General features: G+C 39.9%; 1 protein-coding gene across 1 annotated transcript in view; it reads left to right on the top strand.

The window, feature by feature from the left end:
• Positions 1-27028, top strand: part of LOC134537104 (leucine-rich repeat-containing protein 24-like) — a 118476-nt gene that overhangs the window by 53668 nt on the left and 37780 nt on the right. The window contains exon 2 of the mRNA XM_063377388.1: positions 15507-15566. The gene's annotated coding sequence lies outside the window, so the exon portion shown is untranslated. The remainder of the gene's footprint in view (positions 1-15506; positions 15567-27028) is intronic.

The raw sequence follows: 27028 nt of genomic DNA, 5'->3' as shown, positions 1-27028 counted from the left end.
AAGAAGGATCGAATCACGGACAAACCAGCTGAGACGAATTACAAGTCTGCAGCCAATGAACTTGCGTTACTTGCCCGAGTGCACAGGGGAATGTGCAGTCTATCCTGAAAGCCATCGAAACCGCGAATTTTTCTGGTCCCTACCCATAGATATAGTCTAACATTGACGGTAACAGGATGGCGTAAGACGATGTTGGGTACGTGGGTTTAGATTTAAATCCACCTCAAATAGATTTTTTTTTGAAAATAATTAAATTTTTATTTACCGATTTTCAACTTCATTTATCTCCATGGTTAAGGCTACTGGATATATTTTTTAAATGTTTTATTCATTTTCTGTTATCAATCCAGTCCTTCTATAATTTTCTTTGCCATCAAATGGACACGGTATTGTTGGTTAAATAAATGCGGACTTGGAAGTCCCATATAGACTGGCTGAATGCATGGTGGCGTCTTTGGGTTATTTGTATTCCTGTTATTTTAGTTTTGATAATTTTTTATCATGATTTTATTTACGTGATTCGATGTAGTTTTTGTTTGTTGAAGGCGTAGCAGTGGCGTACCCACGAGAAGGGGTGTGTCTGGTCAGGCACAGGTGTATCAGGTAGTGGTACCGGCTGCCGCGCTGGTATGTGCGTTTACATTATTGTCATTAAATGTTTTTAAATTTAATCCAAATTACAAAATTATTTGACTTCCTGTCTCAATTGTGCGTAACCTGCGACCTGCAATTCTTTGTATTGACAGAAATCAAAATAAAATTTCTCGTCACTGCAAAAAAAATTGATAAGTTCTTAAATGATTCATGAAATTCGTGATTTTGATTTAATTGATTTCTTTAGAAACACGCCTCTCCAGTTTTGCACTGTTTGTTTTGGGGGAAAAAATTTCAAGAATGCAAAGTAAGAAATAAAAAAGAAAACATAAACTCTCAGAGAACAACCTAAACTGTTTCGTCATATGAAACCTACTATGTTCTTCTGCGCTGTTTTTTTTGTTTATTTGACTAAATTCCTTCCACGGGTTTCTTGTGCTGTCTGATTTTTTTTTAAGATTGAGTGTGTTCATATGTGCTGTCGCCGTTGTTTTGTCCATGATACCTGTCTGTTTAGTTTCATCGTTGAGTTCTAACTGTTCGACATGGGCTGATTCAGGCTTTTTCTGGGGGTTTATTGTTCATTTTCATTTCTTATAATTAATTCCTGAATTGTTTCCACACGTCAAACATTGCAAAACTGTAATGGTGTTATGTCCGAAGGCTTGAAGTTTTTTTTTTTTAATGTTTGTAAATGAGCTCCGTGAAAGCAGTGAAGCAACGCTTGTGTCGCGGGAAGTCCTAGGGTTTTTACCAGCGACAAGTAAAGGGTTTTGGGTTATTATTTCCGGGCGTCGCAGCTCTTCAGGCGGGTGGGGTTTAAGACATGGTTGCGAAGATGGGCGAAGAGGTGAGGAAATGTTTACGGCGAGAGGCTGCGTCGTAAACCAACCAGAGTTTTAATTCAGCGCTAACCTCATGGCGCGTAAAGCCGAGAGTGGGCGCTGGAAGCGTCTCTTTACGGGCCGCGTCGAGACTTCTGCAGGCGACCGTTTCGGAACACCAGTTTGCGAGTTATGCTTTTATCCCGCGCCTTTTTTTTTTTTAAAAATAGAATTACCGTGTCGATTTTTGGGTTTGTACCTGTTCCAGATATTTTTGGGAGAAAGATTTTTTAATGACGTCCGCAGAAACGTTCCTTAATAAAATTCACTCAAGGGTTCATAAACATTATCACTTGCGTGACATTTATTTGGCTCGCAAGTAACGTTTGTTGAATGTCCGGCGTCAAAGATTGTGGCGAATGATAAATCGCAAGAGAAAGAGAAAAAATATATATGGTGATAAATTTACAGGAATAGCCTTTAAATGACGGCTACGACGAGGAAATGAAATGTCCAACACGGCGGATGAGACAGTTTTCCACAGCCGGGCGCGCGAGAGTACCTTTTTGGGTGGCATGTGCGGTCTCCGGAAGTGAGAAAAATCACTTCCGGGGTGGTGGGAGGTTGGAGAGAAGCTACGTTCACTGGCCTCTCTCTCTTTCTCTCTCTCTCTCTCTCTCTCTCTCTCTCTCTCTCTCTCTCTCTCTCTCTCTCTCTCTCTCTCTCTCTCTCTCTCTCTCTCCCTCCCTCCCTCCCTCCCTAACTTCCTCCCTTCCCCTTGTTTACTTCCAGCCCTGGTGACCCCGCCTCGGCTTTTAGCGGGGTGAGGTTTGCCACCCTGGGACCCGCCGCCCGAAGGAGCTATATTTATAACGGCTTCCGGTTTCCGCCTGCAAACTTCCCTCCCCCCTCCCCTCTACCAGTCCCTGCGGCACCGGGGCTGACACTACACAGCTCTTATGTTCGTCCCTAACTCCCTATGCTAAACAGCACCGCCAGAAGGACTTATAAGGGAATGTTTTGCATTCGACCGATGATCTAAAACAATTTGTTTACAGCTTAAATTTTTTTTGTTCTGTTTTAAAGAAATTTAATTCCAGTGTATGGAAATTTTTACACCTTTATTGTGGATATTTATAAAACAATTCCAAAGGGTTGTCACGGAGTTTGACTTGAATTAGTTTTTGTGGAATGTGTGTGCAGTCTTGTGCACGCGTGTACTTTCGTGATTTTTGTTGCTAGGTAACTCTAAATTTATATTTGAATTTGTTTCAAAAAAAAGAAAAAGGAAAGGGAAATACGTGAGCAAATTGTAAATAAAAACCTCCCTGAAAAGAAAGACTATTGAGAAAAGAACTAGTTTATGTGTGCGTGTATGGGCGCTAACTTCTTTGAAGCCTGTATACCCTGACCGTATTCCTGGTGCACGATATGTCATGACCATTCCCTTATTTTTAGGGAACGCATATAAAGAAAAGATTTAAATTTAAAAAAATAATAATAACCTAAATAAAAAGTAATTTTTACAAACATTCTTAATCCAGTATATATGAAATGATTGGTGTAATAACGGAGTGGCGTATTGAGCATAATGGCATAATATTATACTTTGTAATAATGAAAGAAGCATGGCTGCATGTGCAGACGTGTGCACGTATTTTTTTTTTTTTTTTTGCAATTGTAACCGAGGTTATAGTTTTCAAACACTCATTTATTTGCGGCTATCAGTTTTTAATTTTTGACACAAGATATAAAGCATTTTAACTTAGTGTTTTGGTTGCTCCGTATTGCAAAAAAAAGAACGACTAAAATAAAAGGTTGCCAACATTTACTTAAGAAACGTTAACGACTTGTAGGTTGTTAGGTTGTGTGTGAATACCGCAGAGTTTGCTGATATCCAAAGAAAATATGAACGTCCGTGAAAGCATCGGGTTGCGACTGTTTGTGTGGGCCGGACACTGGAGGAGTGAGGAGTGGGGAGAGGGGGCAGGGCCGCCATGTTTGTCTGCGCGACGGCAGCGCTCCTTTGAGCGGCGGCGGTAAACACTCTGCGCTGCTCTGCTCTTGCCGCCTGTCAACACTCGCTCGCGCCTCGAGGCAGTTTCCTTCAAGCACTGGCGTGGTGCGCTAGTTCACGTGTCCAGTTGAACTTTTTCCGTTATTCCTTTCTTTAAGGGGAAGTTTATAAAAATGCAACTGGATACCTTCCCTGCACCTTTTCTCCACCACCAATATCTTCAACAGATATTTTCTAGTGTAATATTATATGGTAAATATATTTGTGGCAGAACAAACAATGTAAGGGAAGTATCAAGTTAAAATTTTATAAATAGCCTTTAATTAAACGTATTAGAGAAAAAGAACATAAAGTTTAAGACCGAGCCAAACGGGCGGAGCTAAAAAATTTTTTTCGTTTATTGTCAATATTTTGGCTTCGTTAAAAAAATAGTATCTAATTTAGTGGTTGCTTGAAGATAAGTGACAGGTGCTACAAATAGTTAATATAATTGTTAATTTCCTAGTGATGTTTTTTTTGAAACAGTTTTTTTATGAATAAAATATCGTTTTTTATTCATCATTAATCTCTACCATGAATAGAATTGTTCCAAAGCACAGGTGAAACACGCGAGAAAATACAAAGCAATAGCAGTAAACGGGAAATGGTGAATTTCTCTGTATGTGTGCTGTGCAGTAAGGAATTTTAATGTCGGCCAACTCTTGCGCTGCTCTTTCGCTTGTTTGCGTATTGATTGGTATCGTCTGCGTTCTCCTTCTAATTCAAATAGACATGTTTTGAAGGAATGTCAAAATGTTGATTTCCTGCATAGATTATCTTTTGCGGCGTGTTGCGTGTTTGCCGTCGGTCGAGATACCGATCTGATCTCCCTGTCGAGGGTTTGTAGGTACAGAGCGCCTCAGGCCTCTGCGAGCCTAGTCGATATCTACGTCACGGTGCTGGCAGAACACTCGTGGGGTTGAATACGAGCCCAGTTATGCGATATTAGCGTTTTATCCGTGTTTATGCCAAAAGTTTAGAAGTTTTTTCTAGTGATTGGATGCTAACGTACAATTAAATAATGCGTTGAAGGGGAGGAGACAGTAACGAAAATCAACAAATCTTGATCTCAACTGTTTTAAGTCCAAAGCTATTTACTACCGTTTTATTTTCAAAATTTTGCTATTTGATATATTTTAGTTGGATGCTACTACAAAATATGAAGTAATTATTGTTTACTAAAAAATTTTTTGGGAAATTTAAATTTTAATAACATTGTCGATAAACTCACTTTAATAGTCTTTAAAAATATCTTAATGTGCGATCTTTGCCTCAACGAACGAAAATTTTCTATTTTAAGCGAAAAAAACAAAATTATTATTTTTTTTTAGCAGCAGAAACAATGTTGAGATAATAGGGCTGTATTTCATTTCTTATTCCCCCCATTAAAATCAGTTGACCTTTAGTCAAGTTGAGTTGTGTTTATTTGGTTATGTTTACATGAAGAGAAAGAAAGGAAGTTTTCCGCTGTTAACTTTGTCGGCACACATCCTTGATGTAGGTTGGTCAAGCGAACGTGTCACGTGTGTGCGGGCTGGTTGGATGTTACGTCGGTGCTCCCAACCAGCCTCTACGGCTCTACGGCTCTACTCGGACCAGGCCCCCACAAATAAGGAGATACATTAACAAATGAGTTTTCCTCGGGACAGCTGGTCTCTCCTACTCCAATCAATCTCCCTTGGGCAAACTGCTGGCGAGGGGGGAATTAGATCAGCCCTTGGTCTCATAAGCCCGTATTGGTTTACGCGCCCTCCCAGAGCTCTGTTAGTGGAAGGAGGTCAGCTCCGGATGTGCCCAAGCAAAGCTCTTCTTGTCTGGAGTCCCAGTGGCCTGGGCGTGGCTTAGCGGGATTACACGTCTGTTAGAACACTCAGTGTTCTTTATTTGGGTGTCCACAGCTTTAGAAAATGTAAGCAGCTTTAACCCGAAAGAAAAGTACCCTAGTTTTCTCTTAGATAAACTTTAATATCATCATAAAGAAGTCAACAAATGACATAAGACTGAGTACAGTTTGAAAGCATTAATGTCCGTTAGATTTTGGAAAGTTTTTGGTTGGCCAATATATTAAATTCTTTTTGCAGGTAGGTCAACGAAAAATTAAAAAATTGGTGGTAAAAGGAAAGTATATATATATTTTTTTTTTTTTTGGAAGTTAGTTTACATAAACAAATGTTTTCAAGTCGAACACTGCATCACGCGAATTTAACAAAAAAATTGAGTTGAAAAAAAATAATGAATAGGTATCCGTAATCATTTAAGGGCAAGAGAGTGAAGCCAAAAGTCTATCTTGGTTATGACAATTTTAGGGCTATAAATAGTTTATGCGGTTAAATTTTTAAAAGTGGAATGCCTGAAGCGAGTAGTGGCCGACTGATGCAATTATTATCCCCCGCGAAGTCATTGTCTTTAATTATTATTATTATTTTTTAAATTACGAGTTTTGTAATAATCTTGTAAATGGACATACGGTTGTGGTTTTTGAAAATCTCTCTTGTGTTCTCTCTACAGTTGAAAAAAAAAGTCAATCTGTTAAAAAAACTAGTAGGTGTGTCTCGGGGTTCTTTCTTTCTCTCTCTCCCTCCCCCTTCTCTTATCATGATGTCCATCTATTACCGAGTCCATTTATTTCTATTTTTATTTAGTTCCGGCTGGGGAGGGAGAGGATACGAGGAGTAAACAAGTTTGTGTCGGGGCTCGTCGCTTGCACCTGGCCCCATCTGCCCCTTGTCGTGGGGAGGGGCATGTGTGCCGTGCAGGAGGGGCGGGGGGAAGCTAGCAGCTGCCACGCGACCTTGAGTATCTGCCGGCTCCCTCCGGCCTGTTGCTGGCAGCTGCGGCTTGCGGCCCTGGTCCACGGGCGCCGCGCATCTTTCTGCGCAGGCTGCGGAGTGACGTCACGTGCAGTACACCGTCTCTGACCTTGCACTCCCGTCCCGACGAACCTGGACACACTTGTCCTAGAGGCGATCTCATGACACGCGTACTTCTGGTTTCATCTTTATGTGCACGACGAATTCAGCTGCTAACCTTGGGTCCAGTACACAGCCTCGCGTCTACAGGCGGCACCGCCAACACTCTCATGTTCTCGTGCGTGTATTGAAATAAGTGTTGTGATCCAAGCAAGCGCGTATTCATCATCCTCGTTCGACTGCTAACACAATCAAAAAATAATAATTTGTTTCTCACGTTGAATAATATTAGTTAGGCGATAACTTACGTGAATTATTGACGGCATCAGAATTATTTCAATGAAATCATTTCGCTACGATGACAAGTATGGCGGCGAGTTTAGGAATTTTCAGCCCGACGACAATAAACCATTTGCTTAGCTCCATCTCCAACAACGTGCACCAACCGCAAGGCGTGTGAATGTTTTCAAATCTTCTTTTCTTCTTCACGAAAAACTATCAGTCAAAGTTCGTCGGTGGAATAGAGTTTCATTCTATTGGCCGCGCGTGCAAACTGCATCGAACTGCTTATTCGTTGATAGAACTGTCAAAATGGTATCACTTGGTTGACCCAGCTGGTACATAGCAGAGGTTATGAAAACCTATACCTATATAGTTTTGGTTCTTCAAGTTTCGTTTAAATTTTTTATATTTTCGAACTAATGCATTTTTGTTTCCATTCAATAATGTTAGCAAAATAATGTAACTTCTTAAATTTTTTAGGTCTGATTCAGACAGCCGCGATGGTTAATCTTAGCCCAATGATGACCTCGTGCGCAGAAAACAAGAATTTGTCCGCACGTGATTGGTCCACGGCCGGCCGAACATAACCTCGACCAGCCTAGCAGCTGTTCGCCTCGTGGCCAGGTGCTGTGGGTCTGCCCGCACCCCACCCTCTGCTCTGCCACGCCCAGGGTCGCGGCTGTTCGGGTCGCGTGTTCACGCTACACCTGTTCCTGCCCTCGTCTCCCTCTCTTCGTCTCCCCCTGCCTTCAATCCCACAGAAGCGAAGTAACGCCGCGTATCTGGATGACTTGGTCTCTTCGGCAGCTCGCGTTCGCCGAGTCTGCCTCGTGGTATAGTCCGTCTTAACGCTTGTTAACATTGATAACGTTAATTTTGTATAGGCTACCACATTTAATTATAATAACTTTTATTATATAGATATATTTAAATTATACCATATTTAGATTTTTAAAAAACATAAATTAGCATGTCTTCAGTTGTGGTTATTCTGAAAAAGAAATCATAGCAAAACACCAGTTATTTTTTTTCCACAGGTGACACTATTTATATAAGTCGGTCATTATGAATAACAAGGCATTCCGTAAAATAAAAATGAAATGTAAGCCCTCTCATTAATCGCCAGATATGTTACGTCTAACCTCTGTAACGATCAATTTTTTTTTGTGTTCTCATGTTGCAGATACACTTATAATAGGAAACTCGGAGACGAAATTTAATGTAGAAGTTTTTCAAATAATGCCGAGCGTGATAAATGTATATTGTAACGAGATAAATCAAAGGAAATAATTTAAATGTCTGGTAATGTTTCCTAACTGTACATTTTAATGTGAAATAACCGAAATAATTTTAAACGATACAAATGGAAATGAAATTAATCCACAAATACCGAAATGAGTCGGAAACCTAATACATCAACAACATTTTTGGACACGAATTACATTTAGTTTCCTCACCCGTCGCTAGAATTCAATTCCCGGAGCAGTTAACGACTATCGAATCATTTGATTAGAAGACCGGAATTTGAAAAAAAATATAATGAAACGGCTCGGATAAAAGCATTTCAGAGCTAGGGATTGCCAGGAAATAGGGTAGAAGGTCAGAAAGGCTTAAAGGGATCAGGTGTCTCGGAAGTAGGGCTGATGTCGCCTAGAAGAAACATAAAACATTCATGCCGACAGCGCCGAAAAAATTCGGTAGGAATAATGAAAAATTCTCTGGGGAAGATTCTACTGCCTTGCTTTATTTATTAATCTTTATTTTTTTATACTTTGTCACATGGTAAACGGATCTGGAGAATTAAAAAAAAAATTATGTATGAAGCTAAATTGGCTATGAATAATATTTACGGTTAACTACTCGTAGCTGAATTGCACACTATTACTCGTATCTACTCAAAAATGGAAATAAGTTTCTCGGCGCTCGTGAGGCTTATACCCGCGCTACTTTAACTGTTTTACTGCATTGTATATGCATTGTGCGCGTACATACCTGCGTGCTGAATACTGAGTGTTAGGGTATTTTTTTATTTTTGCGATATTTTTTATCTATATTTGCTGCAAATTTAACGGAACCTTTGTTTTGATTTTGGCCGGGAGATGATTGAGCTACTTAACTTTTATTTCCGATCACTGTTCTAGTGACTTATTGTCGTTGAATTAAACTGCAAGATTATCATTTTATGTTGAATTTTTTGTTATTTTTATATAATCTTGAGTATTGTTGATAGCGTTTATTTTTAAAAAGCGGCAAATTACCAGTGTTATTAGTGGTATAGTTTTGTAATAAGTCTTACAAAATAAATCCTTTACACCCAAATAAAACGAAGTATTTCAGGACTAATTAGAATAGCATCGACTTTGTGATATTTTCATAGTTTTAAACTACATGTAGTTAACTATTTTTTAACTGTAAAAGTTTTGGAAAACGGGTAAATGCGTATTTTTGCATTGTGAAAAGTTGGAATGAGTTTTCACTTTTTTTTTCTCGCGATGATTGCGTGCAGAATCGCCACAGAGTCCTCCCCATGTGGTTGTGTGGTTATGTGGTTGTGTGGTTATGTGGGTCACAAGCCCTGGACCTGTACAGCTTCTCTGCAAAGCCAACGACTGGTGTTCTGTGTGTTGCGAGGAAGTAATTTAAATCGCTTGCTTCATTGGATAATGCTTTCGGCGAGGGTTCACACGCAAGTTTAATTGGCGCCAACGGCTTTCGCCCGTCGATAAATTAGTCGGAACTCGGCACAGCGCTGCGCCTGGTTGTTGCTCGCTGCTCTCTGATTGGCCCAGCGATCGAGACTTAGCACGAGCAACCCCCAGAACCGTCTGTGCGCTTAGTTCTCTAACGACACGCTTAGTGGCAGGCGTTTTCCGCGATGAAAAAGGCGAACGTTCTTTGGATTTCACTAATGTACACCCGCGAATCACGGCGTCTGCAGACACTATCCCGCCAGTATTACTCCAATACGCTATTTTTTGTTCAATTTATTAAATGTAAATTAAGAGTTCTGACTAAATTATAAATACAGTAATAACGAAATACAGAACAATTATTTCACGTTGACTATCTACATATAAGGATATTTATATCAACAGGATGCTACCTGCTGTAAGCGGTGACACTTTTGTTTCTGCAGTCTTATTGGCATCAGCCCTCTTTAGCTCACAATCTGTTTATTTACATTAACGCTTTATATATACATACATACAATGTTTGATCCACTAGTTCCTATTAAGAATCAACCGTTTCTTTCCAATTTGCATTTGCACACAGTGAATCAACATAAAGGTTGGAAATGAACTTGCATCGTTGAACGAGGTCTCATGTATGCCTTCGCATCTGAGGCGTAACTTTATCTGATTTGCACCTTTTTAAAATTTGAAGAAAAAAAAGTTTCTCCAAAGTACAAGTGAATTTATTAGATTTAGAAAGTAAAAATAAATATGTTTTCTTACGAGTCACGTAAATAAAAATGTACGTAGACATGGCTGTATAGATGATAATCATGATGTGACTTGAATGCTGTTGGTAGCTTATTGACGGGATAGTTGGTTGGCAGTCGGAGCGGTGACTGCGCTAGCTCGCCGATAAGACCCGACACCTGTCTCGTCAGTTCTCCCCCGACTCCGCTACACAAACACACACAAAGGTGTCTGCCCGCAAGTTTTCAATGGCGCAAGCTCGCCTCGTTGCGTCACTGCTGTCCACACTCTGAATGCTGGCCCTGCGCATTCCTGGCAGGCGGGCGGGGTTGCGTCACTCATGCTCGGACGTGAATACGGGCTGCCGGTGTCAAAGGTGGAGTGTAACTAAAACTAGGCTAGACTTTGGAACGTTTTCAAATACAAAACATGCTTAGAATATTAGAGTTGCGCGTGTGTGTATACACATACACACATATATCTGTATTTTCCTTATATTAAAAACCTAATTTTGGATTTTGGCATTTCTTAATCGCACAGCTGTTTTAGAGGCCACTTTCTTCCTATTCAGTTGTGCCAACCTGGTTTTGGGATTCCGCCACTTGATGACTAATGTATTAATGTAATAATGTAATAATGTTCCCTCCCCGACTTACTCTTCGCGGCATTTAAGAGCAACGTGAAGGATAAATTTTGTCTCAAAAGTTGATTGTCGGTTTGGAAAAATAGTTTTCTCCTGGAATAATATATTCTAATTACAGATTAAGAATCTAATCAACAATGCATTTTATCCATCCTGAAAGTAGGGGAACCGGCAGTTTCCTTTGTCCTTTTGGAGTGAAGCGTTTTGAAAAAAAAAGTTTAAAAGTAATACTACAACATTTGCTCGTCATTTAGTTTGCTAGTAACACTATAAACATTTTTTCCAAAACTATTTTATTTTCAAGAAATTAAGAATCATTGAATTGGGACCCAAACACGACTATTATTAAGTATATTTTTTTTAACGATTCATCATATTTCACGAGGTAATAGCATAACGTTAATGAATTTAGAATCTTTCGGGTCAGCTGTAATACGTATTTAAGAACTACCGTTAACAAATGCCCAATGCCCCCTCCAGCGCACTTCGTCTGAAGGTAGATAATCAGACTCGTCCCACATTCTAGCGAGAATTCCAGGTATTACTGCTGTTACACTGTCCTAGTATGACGGGATAAGGGATATGCGAGGGTGTGTACGTGCAAAAACATAAGAGGTCCAGGAATGCACGTTAATTCACACAATCCGACTCACTGACACCCACTGACACCCACTGACACCCACTGACACCCACTGACACCCACTGACACCCACTGACACCCACTGGCACCCACTGGCACCCACTGGCACCCACTGGCACCCACTGACACCCACTGACACCCACTGACACCCACTGACACCCACTGACACCCACTGGCACCCACTGGCACCCACTGGCACCCACTGACACCCACTGACACCCAACACCAAGTGGACAAATTGGTTGATTAAACATCGGAAGAATACTCGTGCTTGGCGGATCTCTGAGCGGGTGCAGACACCGGCGTAGCGCCTGGCTCTCGCCTGGTGCCAGTCACGTGCTAGCGTGCTCACGTGCTCGCGTGCGCGCGTGCCGTGTTTAGCGCGCCGTGACCCTCGTGCCGAGCAGGGCACGTCCTCCGGAGACATCACCCGGCAGGATGGCAGCAGTGCGTTTGGAACTCTGCTTTCCAGTCGGTTAGCTGGTGCGAGTTATCTATTAGCGCGGTATAAACTCGTCTGGAAGCACCCCTCGTCAGGGGCGTATCTGCGCTGGTGCTTCTAGCGCGGTGTCTCCTCTGGACTGGCGTGAAGTCTTCTCCCAGTGCATTAGGCGGTGACCGTGACATTATATCTTATTGCAAGACCCTTAAGTGCTTTCAAGATTCGGCACCGGAAATTTATGGACGCTCATCACACGTAGTTTCTGCAATCACCGCTAGAATTCGCTGCCGGAGTAGCTGTGTATAGTCTAAAGAATCTTATGATTTTCAGAGCGAAATTTTCAGCTATGTAATGAAATGGCTCGATAAAAGCGAAAACCCCTGGAAAAAACTAACTAAACCCCGGCTTGGACCTAATTTTCGGCAAGGATTTTTATTTAAATACTGCCCATCTTATTAAAATGCATTAAATAATACATAATATAAAGTTTTTCTTTGTCTTTGTGAACTTGGTTCGCGCCATCTTCCACAGATGACAGTGCCGTGGTACACTTTCTGTTCCATACGGCTTCCGTTCCATTCGAGAAATCACTCATAACGAATGCCGTGTACCGACAGCTGAGATGTTACATCTTAATATATATATAAATCCAGTGTCCTGATGTTTGTTTCCAGTGAACTCTTCACCAAGTCAACCGATTTCGATGAAAATTGGCATTTATGTGTAATTTTTTCCAACTTGAGATATAGGATGGTTTTTATTTCGATTAATGGTCTTAATAATTTATATTTAATAATAAACTGATTATCAATGTTGATTGGTGTTTAAGCCCGGGAAACAGTGGGTACTTAGTCTCCATGACAACATTTTGTGCTCTAGAGTCGGGAAACCATCGGTGCTATTCGTTTTTTCTTCGGTAAGCATTGTATTAAGTTTTTGTCAAAATTAATTAATTTTCATTTTATTTCATTTATTATTACTGTAAATAGGAGATTTGGTCTCATTTTTCCCCCCATTAATACAACCGTGCGAAGCCGGGTCGGGCAGCTAGTTAGCTATAAAGTTTCTAGCTGGAAACCCATAGCGCCGTTAGTGTCTGTTGAAGTTTCACTTGTAACGCTCACTAGTTTATTATCGTTTATCGTTCGCCGATCAGGAGAGCGTGCGGGGTGGCTGAGGTTCGCGAGTCCGCGCGCGAAGGCAGTTAGCGGCGACGACTCGTCGACAGCGGAGCTGAGGTTCGCGAGTTAGCGGCGACGACTCGTCGACAGCGGAGCGGTGTTGTTGCGCACGAGGACAGAAGCCATGTTTATGGATGGCGCGCGCATTTGCATGTTCAGCCATTTCCTGTCGCCCCGGGAGCCCGCGCGGGCGGTTCGCGATAACCGCTGTCGCCTCGCGGTGCGCCGGTTTCTCCTGGTTCGTGGTTCGGGACTGAATAAACACACACCACGCCAGCATGTTGCCTCCAGGGCAGCCACGCAACTAACGAACCACGTGCACAAATCTTGCAAAGTTTCGAATCGCAGATTAAAAATCGCCTTTACAAGTATATGTTTTTAGGATGCCCCTCGTCACCAGGCGTGGTGTGTGGGACTTCGTTAAAACAAACCACAAGACCCCAAAACTCGAGGATTTCGCTGGTAGACTCTGCAAGACTTCCACTCTCCACCTCTTGGCTCCCATCATCAGATCAGTTCGATGGTGCCAAATTATTATATTTTCATCCGGGAAAGCTGAGTATCCCGAAAAAAAAAAACACCGTCTCACGGCAACCCCTTGTTACCTCATTAAAAAAAGAAAGCCGATATATTAATACAAGTTGTAGCATCGGTTTCGGAAGTCCTTGGTGCTGGGAGGTGATCTGAACACGACCCCGTGAAATTAAGTTTCCAATACAACACGCATTTTATTAAAATACAGTTAAGGTTTTTAAAAAAATTAACTAAACTATTTACGATCTGTCAAAGTTATTAGAAGCCACCGTGTGACAAGAAAATAATTGTGTTTACATTAACACGTTACTTTATTTTTTTTCCCCGTGTTTACTGATTGAAAAAAAAGTAAACGATTATGAATAATGCACTTTGTATTTTAGGCGCATCATTATGAAACACAATTATTGTGTTTGTTCACATCTTTATAACACTTTCCCGGAAATAAAACAAGTTTTCACACATCACCACGGAACTTTACACAGCCGCAATTTTTTTTTGCACACGGCTAACTGTTTTTTTAACGCACAATTCGAATTTTCACTGATGTTTCATACAGCAGAAGGATCGTCTGTATCATACGCGCGTCAACACTTATTATTTTACTTACCAATAAAAGTCCCGAAAAATCCAATCCACGATGAAGCTGCTGGGATAAAAGCAAAGAGGCAGGAAAGTCTAAATGGTTTGCGAAGTCTTGCCAAAGAAGTGTGAGGACGAACAAATGCAGACAAATACTACAAGCTGCGCTCAGGATTCAAAGGTTGTTAAATGTGATCTCAGGCTTAACGAAATAAGTCATTTCATACGGTTATAAAAATCCTCACTTTGAAATAAACGGGATCCAACTCCACGCTGTTTTAAATTTACCATAAATTTACGTAAATATGGTTCGTAATAAACAAAACTGGATTATCTGATTTACAAAAGCCTATATTTCGAACACGTAACTTCCCGAACTACTGAAGCCACGCAAAGCTTTCTTCATTGAATAAAAACTCCGAAAATTTGTGTTCTTTGGCAAAAAAACAAGCAACAATTGTGTGAAGATAAATAAGTTGGTGTAAACCACCACAAACAGACAAAAAATTCTCGAAAGTCCTTAAAATTAAAAAAAAACATAGTCTACTTGGAATGTATTATTTTAAAGTACACTTTGTTTAACAGCAACCATTATGTGAAGAATCTTAACGGCACAGGTTATTTTGACAATCTGCCAGTTTTCTAGTTAAAGTTTAAAATCTAAGCCATTTAAAATTAATGTTTTTTTTTTTTTCATTCTTACATTCTTATAATTCTTATTAAGTTCCCTTTTTAAAATTTTATTTGGTTGTTTGTTTGGTTGTTATCTTTACTGTTTCGTTATTTTTCAAAAATGTTTTTTAAATGTGTACACTTCAGTGAAACGCTTGCAGTAAAATACCAACAGTCTCTGCCACACGCGGGTTAATGCCCTTCGCTTCGGAAATTGAAGGGCAGTTGGGTGAAGAGAGTAAACAGAGAAGTCCTTTACAACTCGGTAAATAAGGGGGCAAAAAACTAAGGACGAAAAGGGAACACCACTTTTTAATCGGATTAGTGCCTCTACCAGATCTACAGGCAAATTAAATCCCTGCTCTAATTAAGGACAGCACGAAAAATTAAAAAGGTAAAAAGGGGGGGGGGGGGTGTTTGGAGAATAATCCGTGCCCAAAGGGGAACTGCGCAGATAAAGACATAAAAAAAATATCACCAGTGTAATTCATTCGCAAAAACTCTTCTCGTGACCTGTACTCACCGTGTAAGCATGATTGGGTTTAACCTTGCCGTATAAGTACAATTATCCCCATTGACTAGTTTCTTTCTTTGTTCCATCATTCCGCAGTTCCACTTTTTTTTTTTAAACGCAGATGTGTTTTTAATACACACGTCCTGTGAATTTTAAGCATTATTTCAAAGGTTCAGGAAATCAACTGAAGAACCTGTTTTTTGTGTTCCAGAAGTCAATTGGGGCCATATTGCAGTGACCACGTGGCAGTTGAAGACAGCGATGAGGATTGGTAAGTGCTTCTTTTTATCAGTTAAGAACTCAAAAATTATTTTTCTCTGAACTTCAAGTGAGTGTTTGCAATTACTTAAGAGTCTGATTATTTTTCTCTACACTTGAGACCAGAATGCTCTTTGGGGCCAGAAACATGAATTAATGTTACATTTTAAAACATTTAATTCTTAATGGTTCTGCAAAATGTTAGATAAATACAATTTGTGACATTTGGAGTAACGAAAAATAATTATAATACAAATAATGATTTAAAAATTTAAAAAAAAACATGAAAATCGAAAATAATTACTTACCATGAAATAATATATGTACGGCGTATAAAAAAAATAAATTTTGTTAAGAGTGGGAATGAGGTCTTGAAGATTAGCCCAATTTATGAATTGGAGTTTTATTCAACTACTATGTACACATTTTTCATAAATTATTGTCATGACTGTCCACAAATTAACACACTTTCATAAATCCACTATTTGCTCTCACCAATGGAGCTCATATCGTCAGTGGGTCTCTGCTGTTTCTCTTACCTCTTAAAGGGTTAAAAATTAACCAAAGATAGCTTTTCATGAGTGCTTTTAATCTATTTTATGCGTACTTGGAGTAATTTTTAAAAGTTTACACTGTGTTATGAAAATAATCACAAGCTTTTAGAAAAACAATAACCAATGTATTTTTTGTATGTTTTTTTTTGTCAAATATATCAGAGGCCGTAATATCTGGACAATCGTGATTTTCGTTTCTGACTATTTCTAATATTGCAGAGCTACATTATTCGGCTCCCTCGAAGTCTTTAAGGCGGTACATAATTCCGTTTAAGGTGATTATTGTATCTTTAAATTAAGCACTGTTATAATTTTAGACTTATTGTGTGAATATACGTTTTTTTTTAATTAGCTGTTAAGTTACTTTTTAAAAAAATGTTTTTATAGTGTGTCAATAAGGAGAATTGAAAGTAATTTGAAGGTTTCAAGGCAATGCTTCTTCTTAGTGCATGGTAATTTTTTTTAATTTCTTTTAGAAAAAAAATTACCTGCCAAAATCCTCAAAAGTTTAACAATTGTGAAAAATAAGTCAAAATTTAAAACAATTCCTAAAATAAATTTCGAACATAGAGTATATTAACCTATAGAATTGCTTTAAATCTAAAATATATATTTATATATATATTTTACATTTAATATTATTTATTGGTTCTTTAGGAAAACGTTTATGACTGTAGCGTTGGCTTGTAACTATAAAAAATATAAGCTATTTTAATTACACATATTAATTTGTAAATGTGAAGCCATTTAAAAAGAGAACAAGTTAAGAAGTGTTGTGTGACGCAGGTGTGGTTACCGGAAGAAGACACCGTGTCGAAGGAGGTTGATGAATAACCCCCTCCCCTTGCTCGTTTAACAGGAGCTGCGCCGGGCTTTATGGAGAAAGTTAAAGAGAAAAAGCCAGCGTGGTTTTCCGCAACTTTTCACCAGTTTAATCCCGAGAAAGATTAAATGTTGTTGGGGATACTAATAATTACTAGTATGGCGTGTGGTACACACCTCTTTATAGCTGTCGAGGAAACGGTTGCTATACCGTGGCTCCAGCAAGGCAATATATATATATATATATATATATATATATATACATACACATATATATATATATATATATATATATATATATATATATACATACACACACCACACACACATATATATATATATATACATATATATATATATATATATATATATATATATATTTGTTTCGTGGATTTTCGGTCGCGTCATATTTGGTCGAAATAGTTTCCGACGTTTCGGTTGACATCGCAGTCAGAAATGCGAGGAAGCAATGGCGACCCGACAACAACTGCGTGAGAGCCACTGGAATAAAGAATGAGATATATTAAATAACCAACATCTATTACCGCGTTGTTCGGAACGAAGTACGTCACGAAGATGATTTTTTTTGGAAGGTAAAAATAAAATGGTAGAAAGAGGTGTGTTGAAGAGGGGAAGAGGCTTGGATCGGGTTATCGGGAAATCAGCCCCCCCCCCCCCCTCCAGCCCCGAGGCCATTCCAAATGCATCGCGTCACCGCGAGGCTGTGTCATCGATCATCGAGACGACGCCAGTGAAGGGGTCTGTGTGGTGGGTCTCGTCCTCGCGATAAGGTCTAGCATTCACCGCCCGCTGCTCCGGTCTCCCGCTATGGTAGTGGAGGGGGGGGGGATGGTAAACCGATACATGGGAGGGATAAAAAAACCGTCGATGGGAGGGGCTTAACGCCGGAGGCGATCGTTTGAATGTGCTACACGTCATGCAGTGTGACACCGGCGACGGAAACACGAGAAACTTATTTTTTTTTTTACGACAGTTCGTGTAGGTCGTGGCGATGACGTTGGACGTAACGGGAAGTGCAACGCTCTGGTGATTGGGGCGCTCGATGCAGGGTGGATGGGGAGGGGGACTGTTTAGCGGGTTTCTGCGTCGCCATGTTTGTTAACAGTTGCGAACCTCTTTCGTGTAGACTACTTCATTGTTTTGTTTTTTTATCGTTCGAGTGGAATATTATTGAAGTGTGAAGTTTCACTTCTCCCGCGATTGGTGTCCATGCACACATGTGTAAGGTCTCGCTCACACAGGGGTCATTAGAGACTATGAGAAGTAATGATGTAAGAAAGAGCCCCCGAGAAATAAGTACCCGCCTGCTCGCAGCAACGTTCGCCACGTGTACCACCTTCAGGAAAAAAAAATTAGTAACTGGCATTCGATTGCGCTGGAAATCGAACGCGAATAGACTCCCCTGGGAGCCGGTCGATTGTTCACTACTTTGATATAGCGTATATAGTTCGCAGGACAGATGGCGCCTGTGTCAGACTTCGTAAACATTAGATATCTTATTTTGTATACCGTCGTCAATTATAATAAGTTTTATTTTTTGACGTGATAACGTCCTACAAATCGATGAACGCCGGCCGCACGCACGAAAAAGCATGACTCGTCACGTTCCGCCTGAGCCGAGCGTGCAAGATCCGGCCAACCACCGTGCGAGAAAATCTTCTATAATATCAAACAGGTAAAGTCGGTTTAGGGACAATAATTTGACGTGATAACGTCATAAAGAAAACATTGATGAAAAATTGCATACTTTTTAATTTTCAAACATTATTTGCAGTGTTTGCAAATTTAATTTAAATAATTTGTTTAAATATAATCACAAACTATTAGTTATAGAAATAAACTGATAACTAATTTATGTAAATAAATTGTTAATTTTAAATGACTAATTGGACAAATAAATCAAATTTTTTAAATTACTGCCTTTAAAAAGCCCACCTTAACCTGTTTGATATTATAGAAGATTTTCTCGCACGGTGGTTGGCAGGTTCTTGCACGCTCGGCTCAGGCGGAACGTGACAATGAGTCGTGCTTTTTCGTGCGTGCAGCCGGCGTTCATCAATTTATAAGCCGCTATCACGTCAAAAATACAGTTAAAACCGAAGCACGGGGACGGAAATATTCCTCCGCCTTAGGTGTGTTCTTAAATCATTTTCGTAAACAGACTTAATTCTTAATAACGTTCGGAGGCTTTCACGGCAATTGTCCGAAGTAGCTTGGCTTCTGGGTTTTAGCCGTGTCCCTGGCGAATAATTCACCGACGTTTCGGTCGACATTGCAGTCGCCATCATATGGGAGCAGTTGAGTAGGTAACTGCTCCCTGATGATGGCGACTGTAATGTCGACCGAAACGTCGGTGAATTATTCGCCAGGGACACGGCTACAACCCAGAGGCCAAGCTACTTGACTTCATTCATATATCTTCAGCAGTTTTAAAAATCCTATTTTTTTTCCTAGTAGACTTGCACACCATATGTGTGTTCAGGTAGGCGGGGTCCTTTAGCCAATTCATCCAGATGAAAATCCTGAGTGTAAAAGTTTTCATCCCGATAAAACTCCATCGATCTCTTCAAATTTTTTTTTTTAATCGTTTGTGAAACAGCCCCTCCGAAGTAGTGGCGTTCGGGCGAGGCAGATATTCGGCCGTGTTTCACCCGCTATCGGCGCCGAGTTAACTTCTTGCGCCCCATCCCTCCCCCTCCTCCTTCCCCTTTACACTTTTTGGCGTTAAGATATTACAGTTTGTTTCGACTTCTGTGAACTCCCCCCCCCCCCCCCAACCCCACCACCATCACTCCTCCTGTAACCTCCTTTTTGTCTCGTTTGCCTGCCGAAGCGGAGGAACTTTATATAAAGTAGCTGCCGCGACGAAAGTTGGAACCGATTCTTTGTTTTCCTGGAAGTTGTGGCCAGCTCTAGGCATGAGGGGCTGCGGGTGGGGGGTGGTATTAAAAGTTTACCCCCGGCCCGGTGTACGAAGGCGGGGAGGATTGCCGCGTGGAAGGCGGACGTCGTGTATAAAGATGAATGATAGCAGGAGAACCGCCGAGAAAGCGGGGAGCTGCGAGTGGTCGCTTATCGAGACTCGTCCAGCCAGCTCTTCTCTCCAGAGACCAGCAATCGGCGGGTGCTTTTGTTTTTCCGTCTGGAAGCGAGGCGGTTGCTTTTGTCCGGCCGTCGGATTGATTTTTCCTTTCGGATGATTAATGTTCTCTTGCTCGTGCAATTAGGCTTCCTTAACGCTTACGCTGAGCTCCTTTTTCTTAGATTTATGAGCCTTGTTCGTAATCAAAAATTTTAATTTTGGTTTTTATGTATAGTTATTAATTTGCAGGGAGCCGAATTCTTGTGAATTTAGTTATTATAACCGGTTACATTTTTTACACATATGGTCTCCGGTAAGATGTTTTGTGTTCTAATGGTTTTTCTCACGAAAATTTACAAAGAACTGATGAACTTATTATTTCATTAGGCTTTAACTAATGTTGCTATATTTGAGAGTATTCACATTCCAACCTACTTTTTAACATGAGCATTTTCATTTTCAGAAAACTCGTAAAAAATGAAACCCAAACTTGATGCACCCGTGTTTCATAATCGGTTTCCCCCCTTGTTTTAATGTACGCCAACGTTAAGCCGGAATTTTTCATTTCACTGCTGCCAACTGACGAGAAGGCTTAGTTTTGTTTTTGAGAAAATCACTCTTTAAAAGCTAGATAGTTTTATGACTATGTAAGAGATAGTTTGATTATATAAGCTATCTGTGAACTTATAGTACCTACATTAACTTTTTTATGTTCCAGACATTAAAAAAAATGTATTCTTGTTGCAATACGAGTTGCACTTCTGTTTCTCTATAAGTTTTTGTTTAAAATATCAAATATTTAAAATTTGCAAAATAAAGTTAGAAACAGTTTCACAGAAATGATAATAGTTGACAGAAAATGTCGTGCAAACATTTTGGAGGTTATATAATTTCATCAGTTCGTCCATTGGTATTTGAAGCTAGGTAAGGTTTTGATGGACGGACGAATTGATTGGCTGGATGTCACGTGATTGATGGAGGATGTAGCCGACGGTCTATTGTAATATCGGCTTTAAGGCAGTAGTAGCCTATTTTGCTTGTATTTCGAGTTTTTGAGTCAATTTATAATATAAACATATTTAACTTTTATACAATGTTTTTTTTTCTACCAAACAATTCCTTATTTAACGGTTTTTATAAACTTAAAGGCAAATGTTTTTGACAGTCCTAGCATGTACTGAACGCATGAAATCATTTGGTATATAGTTCGTATGCAGCCTTCGTTTTCAAACTCCTTATTTAATATAACATTCATAAATTAATAAAAATTAGGTTTTACTGTAATCATAGAAACCATTTTTTTAAGAATACCTAATGAAGAGTTTTAAGGTTACATAGAACCGTTATTCCAAAACTGTATACCATATTATTTCATGCGTTTAGTACATGCTAGGACTGACGTCAAAATTATCCTTAAAGTTCATAAAAAATTGCTTTAAGGACTTGTTCAGTAGAAAAAAGTATTTTATGAATTATTAAATATGGTTACTTATGATTTTATTTAAAACCTAATGAAATAAAAACGCGATATATATTTCAAGCAAAATAAATTTGTATATTTACCCTTTAATCCACGATTTTTTTACTACAACTATATTAAAATTTGGGAAATTGCCAATCAAGATTTTTTTTTGTATAGGTCGATCACGCGCCTTGTTTCCAGAAGCTTTCTCGCCGCTGAGTCCAGAGCGATCGCTTTTAATCACAGATGGGCGGGGCTTCCTTCCCTGTGCAGGGGAGGGGGAAAGGGGATTGGGGTTAACCACAGTGAAATAGGGGTTCTCTCTTTTCAGACGGTCGAGGATTTCATTCCCCTGCGCTGCGGAAACATCTGCGGCATGTTCTCTCGTTTGTTTTGTTCGCCGGCCAAGATGCACTTTGTTAGGGGCGAGTTGTAGGAGCAGCGGACCAATCATGTTCCATACTGTCGTCTTGCAGATGTAGGAAGTCTCTCCTTTTCAAGTAGAAAATTCGGTCTCTATCGGTCATTCTTTTTTTTCCCTCCTGTTATTTTGTATGATTTTATGCCGGTAAACTTGTAAGATGGTGGCTATCAATCTAAACGTTAGTGGTATTAAGACCCGCAGTCTTATATTTTAGAATTTTTTTCTTCCTGAATTTAAGTTTTGAGTTATTTATCAACGTTTATAGTATTACAAGCTACACGAAAGAGCTCTTAAGGGGCCTGCCTAGTCAGGGGTGAATATTTTTAGTGAGGCGGGATGATAAGTGCGACGCTCGCTTGTGCTTCTAGCGCGGTATCGCCTCTAAGCGCAAGGTTCTGAACTGGCGCGCAGTCTTCTCGTCGTGCATATAACAATTGTGATATTTTAACCTTAACCATAAAATAATATGGTGGAGAAACGAAGATAAAGGTAAAATGCAAGTCTCTTCAGTGCTTTAAAGAATCTGTGCCGGATATCATGCCTAAAAATTAATCTGAAATCGCGTGGTTTAGCTATATTCACTCTCCTAAAAATACAGCTTAAAAACGAGATACTGGAGCAGAACTACTCGTCCGCTCCCAGCGGATTCATTCCGCTATAGGCTAGAATTAAAATACGCATACATTTGAGCTGCTCTCGCTATTGACTATGGGCCAGTGAGAAACCTTCAACGAAGGGAGTGTCGAATCACAGGTAAACCATTTCAGACAAGTCAGCAGCCAGTGAGAATTTTTCCAGACGCTAGCCATTGTAAATGTGCAATATTTGTCAGAGTAGGCTTAAGTTAAATACTACCAAGTACTCCAAAATATGTAATGTATTGTATTTTTCAATTATACTTACAAAACACAAAATTAGGTTACTGTATTACCATTCCTAAAATGGTTACTAATGTGCACAATGGTGCAAGGGTTAATACGATAGACTAATAAGCAAAAGTCAGTAGTTCTTTACTCTTCTAATTCACTTATTAGAAGTATTTACTTAAACAATTAAATGTGGTAAAATTTGAAAGAAAAAATTGCTTGAAAGAGCTATAAGAGCTGTATACTACAAAAAATAAAATAATATTTAGAAGAAACACACATTAGCTGACAGTTGCGACAAAAATACTGTAAATTTATATATCTCGGTATGAAATTACACCAACATATTTACCAAACCATAGCAATTTATAGTATTTTTACTTGTCCACAAGAAAAAATACATGAACACATTTAAGTGGAAAATTTAGTGTAAAATTACACTTTTTTTTTCAGTGTGGGGTTTCACACGAATTTTTTTTTTTTTTTTTTTTCATTGTTATTCATGGATATATTTGTGAATTTTAACACTATCCCGCCCTTGCGTTTGCTGTCCTGTCACAAATGAATTTCACGTCACAGATATTTGATGAGTGTTACGCAATGGGGGTAAAAATTCGCGCAAGGGTTCGTAATTATTATCTCTCGCGCGCCTTTCCACAGCAGTTAACAAACGAAAACACTGAACCAACAAGAACCAGCCAGGGCTTCGTGGTGATAAATTCGTAATTGGACTGTTGTGGTAATTAGCAATCAGAGTTCTTGCTCGGCGCAAACACCTGTAGGCTGTGCGCATGCGCTCAGGCCCGTGATTACATTTCCCTTCCCCTCTCCCGCTCCTCATCTTCCCCTCCTCCTGCCCCACAGATGCCCGCTTTGATCGGCCGTGCTACGGTCCTGTCCGGCTCTATCGACAGTGGGGGCTTTTCGCGTGATTGCTGTTTGTCGGGTTGGCAGCCTTGCGTCGCGCGAACTCGGCCGGTGTGGTACTTGCTGCGTATTCACACTGTTTTAACAATTTTCATCTAAAAGTTTACAAATAATCCAGGGATCTTCATAGATTGGGTGCTGAGTTCACGTACTTTGAACATTAATCTACATGGCTAAGTGTGGGCCTCTGAACTCTGTGCATGTTTAGCTAAACATTTGTGTGTTTAAATCTACTCTCTGTTCGCATGTCGCTTGAGTTAACTGAAACCAATGCAATTATACTTTTTTTTAAAACCAAAACAGTGCCTATTTACCCTTTTCAAAATAGTGCAATAATTTTATTCTAAAGCTCTGAGATGAATTACATCATCTTGCACCATAATCTAGGTAGTTAAATTATGAATATAAATTAATCATTCTGTGGTTTAAAAAAAAAATTGAAATCATGCGTAATTTTTTTGCACGATATTTATTGAGAAAACTGAATAACATGGTTTAAAAAAAATATGTATGGTGAATATTTATAATATTCCTATATAGGTACATTTGTAAATTGACAAAACATTTTTGAAAACAAAATATGTTATATATTAAATGTAACAAATGGTATCTGGATGCTAACTTTAAATTCAGTTTGCTGTTCGTTAACATTTATTTGATAAATGTCAGGGAGGCGCCAGTAAAGTGAGTCATTGCCACGCGCTGAATCAGCAAGAATGTTGTGCGTGCGAGATGTCTATCCGAGCGTGGCAGAGCGTGAGCGTGATTTAAGTGTGTATAAGTGGTTGCATGCAATACTGTTTTCTCCCTGCCACGCACCGGGCTGGGGGTTCACACGTTAAATATTGATAGTTGACGTTTCAGACATTTTATCACAATCTCTCTTCCAAACAAAAAAAAATTACTGTGCGTTGTAAAAAGAATAATAATTCTGTTACAGAAAATGTACTAAAAAGTTATTTTAGGTTTGTGTTTCTTTATTTTTACGTTAAAATACTTTCTCGCGCTGTTTTCTCTTATAATTCGGAGTGATATTTTTTTGTTCGAAAGTGATAATGTTTGAAAATGACTGAATCACGTCTTGTGATTTTTTTTTTTTGAGCAAGAGACAGGAACAGGATGGTTTCAACGTTAGTTTTTCCATAGCAAATTTTCGTCGTTTGACGTTCAAAATTTGGCTTCGTTGGCGTTTACTATTTGATTAATTTTTTGAATGAGTGTACCTTTAATAATACTGTCAGTATAAATTATCTTATCGGTTTTTATGAATATTGTAATGTGTGGTCTCTTGTCTTAATGCAGGCAAATCTTTAATATCGGAACACAGGAAATGGTTACAGCAGTAGCTCTGTTAGAACCAGTATGCCGTACCTCGGTAGCAGTCCCTCCGGCCCGGGTAGACGTGTGTTCACTTCGCGCGTGTTCTGTAGCTTGGCTCGCTTGCTGGCGCTGGGAGGACAAGGTTGCAGCGGTAATGCGTTTCCAATCCTCGGCAGTTTGGTTTTTTTTCTTGTAGAGAGATTCTGTTCCTGGGACGCCGCCAGGCTCTTGGCACGATCGCAAACAAGTGTTTCTACGGCGTCGCGACCCGCTAAGAGGCCGGTGTTATCCACCCCTCCTCACCCCTCCTCATCCCTCCTCATAGCGGCGAGGTGGCGCGGAGTTCGGCCCCAGAACTTCGCGACGGAAATTCGCAGACGTAAAAGTTTAAAGTAATTTTGTTTCCTGAGGGAATACTAATATATATATACACTTACACATATATATATATATATATATATATATATATATATACTTACATACATATGTATATATATATATATACTTACATACATATGTATATAAACATACATATATACACATACATATATACATATATACACACGTCATATTGAAATAATTAAGGTTTTTTTACAAAACACACACAGGTTGAAATTCCACAGAATATTCTGCAACGGCCACGCTGGTGTCATATATATATAATGTGTGTGTGTGTGTGTGTGGGTCATATATGTGTGTGGGTCATATATGTGTGTGTGTCATATATGTGTGTGTCATATATACATATATATGACATACACATGACACCTAGTGACACCCGAAGCTCCCAGAACAGTGGCGTCCCAGTTACGCCTCATCACGCAGGTCCCTAACCCTCCAGAGGCGCCGGGGAAGGGGGTAACGGGGTGTGGGGTTAGCGAAGAGCCTGTGCTAGTCCGGTCAGGCGTGTAACTGTCATGGAGCGCGCGTGCTCTTTCCCCCCCCCCCTACGCCGCCACGCAATAACAACCCTCGCGACTATATATACAATCGTGTTCTTTTTGGTTGCCGCGCGGGCGAAACCCTCATGTTCACAGTAACGCGATGTGCTTCTGTCGCGCCGCTCCATCGCGCCATTGTGACTCCAGCATCAACATGAGCCGGGGGGTGGGGGGGTTAGTGAGGGGAGAAGGTTTGACCCCGACTGCGTCTCTAATTAGGAATGCATGTGCGTCGCTGTGCTCCTGACCTGTTTGGGGGGGGGGGGAGGGGGTGAGATAGTGATGAGGGCAGGAACTAATTAGGATTGGCGGATGGCATTCTTATGTGCGAGCTTGAGATTTATTATCCGACCGTCGCAATTGTCTGCTCTTCCCGCGGCTTTTATCTTTTCTCTCTTCCCTGACAATTTCTTTGTTCCTTATTATTTTTTTTATTTTTCACCGCACGAGAGAGAATTTCAGAAATCTAGACCGCGGAAGCTACTGTTTGTTCTCTGACCGCGGTTTTGCGGTGTACTTATGAAAAAATTCCACCCAGCATTTTTAAGCATCTCTGCTGTACCACTCCCTGGTTCTCGACAGTAGTCGGTAGACAACAGGGGTTCGTGCACCACGGTCCAGGGGGTGGAGTCGAAGCCGTCCGCCATCTTGGATGACCTTAGCCTCGGATCACATTGACCCCAGCCGGCATTTTGAATTTCAGAAAAATCCATTATTTTAAATGCTACCGTTTTGTATTTTATAAAGTTATATACGTCGCCATATTGGATAACGTTTCGTTCGCCAATTTTAATCTGTTTTAAATAATGAAAGTTATTTTACCGTATTAATAAAATAGATTAGAATTCATTAAAAAAACTAATTAGAAAAAACTCAAATAAAAAGGAACTAAATTCATGGGTACAGACTACTTTATCTGGACCCAACAAGGACAATTTATGAAATTTGTATGCGCCTCCTCAATGATATTCATAAGCAACTGACCTCCATGACTGTAACCAACGCGTAGATGAACACAATTACCCCCACCTTAAACAACCTGCAGCCGTAGTTTCT

This window comes from Bacillus rossius, chromosome 11 (genome assembly GCF_032445375.1).
Source record: "Bacillus rossius redtenbacheri isolate Brsri chromosome 11, Brsri_v3, whole genome shotgun sequence".
Lineage (NCBI taxonomy): Eukaryota > Metazoa > Arthropoda > Insecta > Phasmatodea > Bacillidae > Bacillus > Bacillus rossius.
Note: the sequence above shows the minus strand (reverse complement) of the source record. Positions and strands in the feature narration are given on the sequence as shown.